General features: G+C 36.6%; 1 long non-coding RNA gene across 2 annotated transcripts; it reads right to left on the bottom strand.

Annotated features, from left to right (window-relative positions):
* Positions 1–791: 791 nt before the first annotated feature.
* On the bottom strand, positions 792–5,041 carry LOC135459475 (uncharacterized). Of its 2 annotated transcripts, XR_010443038.1 has the most exons (3): positions 4,907–5,006; positions 1,802–2,838; positions 792–1,390 (listed from the first exon to the last, which is right to left on the bottom strand). It is a non-coding gene; the product is annotated as an uncharacterized LOC135459475 (long non-coding RNA). The 2 variants fall into 2 exon arrangements; XR_010443043.1 differs by lacking the exon at positions 1,802–2,838 and having other exon boundaries at positions 4,907–5,041.
* Positions 5,042–5,570: the final 529 nt, after the last annotated feature.

Below are 5,570 nucleotides of genomic sequence, written 5' to 3'. Positions count from 1 at the left end.
TTGCTTGAGCAAAGCAGAAATTCTGCTTCCATTCCTTCCTCCTTTTCTTAGCATCTCAGCATTGGTCTCTGCAAAAGATTTAGCAGAGCCACATACTTACCAAAGCCACAGCTTTTCTCTTCCTATTTTGCAAGGCTTAAAAAGAAATTTACAGATGCTATGCAGTCTAAATGCTAGAGAGAAAGGCAAATACAATGCCATAAATAAAGAAAAAATGTAATAAAAAAACCCACCCAAAAAAATCCTCTGAAAATTTTTTTTTTAAATCGAGAACTAAGTCTGTGGAATTAAGAAAGAGACTGGATCGCTGCTTGTAAATGCAGTTTGAGAGACATCCAAAGGGAAGTTAATTCAGGATTGTGGCTGATGTTTCATGTCAGTTCTGACAGTAACAATTGTTCCTGTACATGTTGACAGCTGAAGAAGAGTGGCTAAAAAGGAGACATTTTCTAGTCTCAGCTCATAAAACACTGTTACTTAAGTAAGTTGAAACAAGTGTCTAGGAATTAATAAAATAATTTCAAATGTCAGCTATATCAAGCATTCGACAAATTTATTCCCATTGTTTTAAATTCCTATACCTTTTATTATTAAAAGATTATCTTCACAAACCATTTGACCAGGTCATACCCACTTTTGCTTGATTTGACATATTGATGAGTGAATATTACAGAACAAGTGTTATACAAATAAATGAACACGTTTGAAAGAGTGCTTTTTAATTGACTTGGACAAAGCACAGAAATTTATAAGTCATTCTGCAGCAATTTACTCTCACAGACTTCTACATAGCAAGTTAGTGAGCACTTTTTATTATGATTCCTGATTTGTTTTACACTAGTCTTCAAACACATGAAAGACAGATCCAGACAAAGGAACAAACAACATCAAAGGAAAATGCAATATCTGTTCCCAAATCTTAGTCAGACTCATTCATTCTTCTGTGCTCTTCAGATTTTTTTTTTTTTTTTTGACAAATATCCTCCTACTTCTGTGGCTAAAGTACTGTTCATAAAACACATTAATCATGTACAGAAAATGGACATCAGCCTTGAGACATAAAACCACAGTTCTGCCTTTTATGGTCCTTAAAGACATACAGCAGCTTCTTTAAGATATGACATAAGCCCAAGGCCTCTCTGCTTGCTGTCAGTAAAGAGCAGCTTGGTGATGAAGGAACAACTGTGGCTGATAACTCATTAATTTTGAGTTGAATAATTGCATTCTACTTCCATAAAATATATTGTCCTTCTAGTTATATTCCCCTTCATACATTGTTCTCTTCTGTGACAATGCTGCCAAATACCATAGGAGCAGGTTGCCCAATTGCACTATCGTTAGCTGTGTTAGACTTCTGGGCTCAGTTTTGACAAGGCTATTTGGGGTAGAGCTGGAAAAAAAAGATATTTTTCAGCACACTGGATCAAATAGGTAAGCAAGCAGAGCAAGTCTAAACAGTGCTAATACTATGCATGGTCTTCTAAGCTTATCCCCAAAAATAAATGTATTGCCTCTGAGGACACATCACTTCTTAAAAATTTTCTCTTACATCAAGAGAATGGTGATTAAGATTAAGATCTATGACCATGCTTTACTTCATGAATTTTTGGTTCATTGTTTATGGCCTACCTCAATGCAATGTGTAGGATGATTCAAATACCTGCTTGCCATTACTGTGTCTAAATTTACACGTTTGTCACACTGTAACTCACCTCTGGCTATAATTTTACAATTTTTATGCAGAAATGTGGGGGTGAGATAATGATTATGATAAATCTGAGCTAGCTTAAACTCATTTTACCTGAGATGGTTAAGGCAGGTCTGAGTTTCAGCCTCACAGAAGTCAGAAGGTGGATGGTGCCCGTGCTCTGCCCCAGGGAGTGGCAAGCTCTCTGTGCTCTGATGGCAAAGATATTTCCCAGGCACTCAGAAGTGATGGCTCCTTTAATCTCTCACTCCCAGGGACTGTGGCAGGGAATTTAGACCCACTTAATCACCTCTGTTTGCCAAAATATCTCTGAGACTGCCAGGAGTGGAGGAAAACATTTTGGGGTGCTTCATCCTCTGTTGGCAGCATGCGACTTCTATCTCATTCTCTACACTGCTTAACAGCCAGGCAATGTGGAGTTTACTAGGCAGTGTAACAAAGAATCATTGAAAGTTTAACACCGGTGGAGACATTGTGATATGGGTTAAAGTAAGCAATCCAAAAGATCAGTGACTTCCACTGCAGAGAGAAGCCTGGCAGCTCTAAGGAAGACATGTGGGTGATGTGCTCCAATTTTTCGGTGAGTTTTTAAAATATTTTCCACTAATAAAGTAAAACAATCCAAATATGGAGCAAAATTAACTCATATCTAGCTGGAGACCTTTCCAAGTTTATTTGTAGTTGAACTTGTAATGACAGGTATCTATTTTCTGCTTCTACTTAGAGGAGTAAGAGATTAATGAATTTTTAAGACTTTAGAAATGAATAAACATGTCAAATAGAGGAATTATTTGTTAAGTTCTGTCAAAAATATTTTTTCTTGTAGCTGCATTGTTGCAGAGCCATTGTCTCACACCCATGAGGTGGAGAGTTCAAGTGTCTCTAGAAGTTATTAATAAAGTTTGTAACAAGAGTATGATGGGAGAGATGTATGAATGTACAAACACAAGACCAATTTTGTATTGAAGGATTGTTGGAACAAAGGTGTCAAAGATAAAAGATAAATCATGAATCCACACAGACATGCTGGCACAGATGCATATACAAACTCCAGTGCTCTCAAGCTGGTTCCACTAGGCCAATCCAGCCCTTCCTGTGCAGGGTTACAGAGAAGTTTGGGGTGTTTCAGCCTGGAGGGATTTCAGAGGAAAAGGGCTTGTGAAGAAAATACAGTAAAAATGTAAGGATTATCCAACAGTGCAAAGAGTTTGAAAAATATTCCTAAGTTTAACTTTGGACCTGCTACCAAGTTTTGTTTTTAACGTAAAGGTGAGACATCAAATATGATTGCTACAAAACATACATCTTTTAAATAAATTGGAAAATTAACAGCTCATTTAATGTACAGCAACACTAAAAGAAATGGTGGCTCATCTCTGGGAAAGCATCAATGACCAAAGTTGTGGCCTTGTACAGACAATGCAACTTAGTATTATTAGGGGCTGTCCTCTGCCTACTGTTTTATGGTTGGAGAACAGCCCTGCAGGGAATTACAACAAAGAATCACTTAGCCTGGGCACACAGAAAGATGTTTCCTTAAAAACTCTGAAATGTAGGGGCAGATAAACTTCTGTTATCATTGCAGCCACTATTAAGTGTGAATTACTGGTTTCCCTATAACCTGGGTATCTAAAGGTCTACAGGAGGATTAACTAAGTACTATAGCACAGAGAGTGAGTTGAGCCTTGTAGGAAATAAAAGCAAATTTATAAAATTACATTTAATCACTATCAGCCATTCTTCAATGCATGAATGAATAAATGCTCCTGGGTTAGATCTAGTCAGGATATCACACCATCATGTTATTCACAAGACTTTGAAAACTTGAATAACTCTCATCAGTGATCCTAATTATTTCTACAGGAGCTAAAGTTCAGTTACTAAGTAGAAAGTGTTGATAAGAGAAGAATTATTTCCTGGCAGAATGCATTTTATCATCCGGCAGATAATGGACAGCTGCTCACATTACACTCTAATGTTTTGGTATGAATTAAATTTATTTCTTGAGATTAATAATGGGAATCTTTAATTTCTATATGGGTTTAATTCTGAAACTTACCAAAGTGTTTTACATATTGTATTATTTACATTATTTATAAATTAGATCAGGTTCAATGTTCTCAAGGGATTTTTTTGTTTTGGCTTTATTGTTTTGTTTTGGTTTGGTTTTGTGGGTGTTTTTGGGTTGGTTTTGTTTGTTTGTTTGGTTGGTTAGTTTTTTGCTGTGGTCACCAGAGAAGTCCTTAAGGACATAATAAATAAACCCATGGCATATCTGCAATCTCTTCAGAAAGTCTCTGTCAGCAATATTATACATTAGCAGATGACAAGAAATTTTAAAAATTGTCTCGCACTGAATTTCTATGCAGCATATATTTAAAGCTAGAATGTACCTGTGTCTTTATATGGAATAAACCAAAGGATTTTTTCCAGTCACAAAGAATTTTGGGTGTTAAACCACCATTAACCATGTGATGAAACACCACATCTTCTTAATACCATATCTTGGCTTCAGCTTTCTATTAGCTTGGGTTCTGGGATCAGTTCTTATCTCAGTTAAGTAAGCAAATATTATTTATTCCTTGGCTATTTCTCATAAGAAGATTAGGTGGTAGAGGCACTGAAATCCATGCCTGTTCTGCAATGCTAGTTTTTGAAACCAAGCCTGAAGTGATTTCATTATTGAGGGTTTTGTCCTGTGGAAATGGTTAGGATGACTGTTGAACATTGAAAACAGAAATTAATATGGTAACACCTTACACTGGGTTTTTTTTTTTTGGTGTATATATAGATGCTCCTACTAAAATCTTCTGCATCACTGAAGATCACAGAACAGATCCTAAAAAACATGTTAAAACCTCAGGCAAAATTCCCACAGATTCATAAAGAAATGTAGGAAGGCTCCAACTAAGGTGCTAGAGCACCTCAGAAAGAAAGCTTTCTGAAGGCTCATAAAATCAAATCCTTAGGTGCCCCTAGAAGTTTTCTAAGTTTCTTGAGCTGACCACTACCAACACACAAATCTAGAAATTTTTGGTTCAAAGTTCATTTGTCAGTCAAATTTATTGGTCATTATCAGAGCATATCTAATCTCTTGGGCTGTTTGCCAGTTTAAAATGATGATGAAGTCACTGGTTTTAGAAATGAGGCTAGTAGATTCTAAGACCTGTCAGTATGAAACAGTTTGGAAATACCAACCTGATCATCAAGGAGAAAAGCACAGTCACAGTGGTGTGGGTTGCTGAGTAAACACCTTTGTCTTGTGTGAGTCCTTCCTGCAGGCAGCAATGGAAGATTTGGGGGATCCATCAAGCTAAACACAAGAGACACCTGATTTCTAATCTAGTTGCTGGGTTTCTCAGCTGAGAATGAGGTCCTCCTGCTCCTTTGTCTCATTTGGCTTTGCATCAATACTGTAATCAACACGTGGAAAATGTGGAAATCAAAGTCTTCTAAGGGAAAGCAGCTAGATTATGCAAACTATAGGAAGGACACACAAAGGCATTAGATTTTTCATAAGTATGACACCTATCTTCTCATAGGGACATTTTCCTGCTCTTATTTTTAAAGAAATTGCCATTCCTTTTAAAATCTAGGCTCTCTTTTCAGTTGGCTGGGTGTTTCTCTCACAGGGTCTTCCAGTTAAAACAGTCAGCTGAAATATAGCTGACTTTAGGTTTTGTCACTGCTGCCAAGATGAGTAGTCTGAAGCACTAATGCTGTTCAGTTCAGCTCAACAGAATATTTTCATATCATTTCTAGGTAGCCATCATATTAAACAGAATATTTTCATTAAAATGGATATATGAATCATTAAAAAAATAACATCTTTTTAATTGCCTTTCTTCCATGACTAGCATCT

The sequence above is a fragment of the Zonotrichia leucophrys genome, chromosome 1, assembly GCF_028769735.1.
Source record: "Zonotrichia leucophrys gambelii isolate GWCS_2022_RI chromosome 1, RI_Zleu_2.0, whole genome shotgun sequence".
In the NCBI taxonomy this organism is placed as follows: domain Eukaryota; kingdom Metazoa; phylum Chordata; class Aves; order Passeriformes; family Passerellidae; genus Zonotrichia; species Zonotrichia leucophrys.
This window is presented reverse-complemented; position numbering and strand designations above follow the sequence as displayed.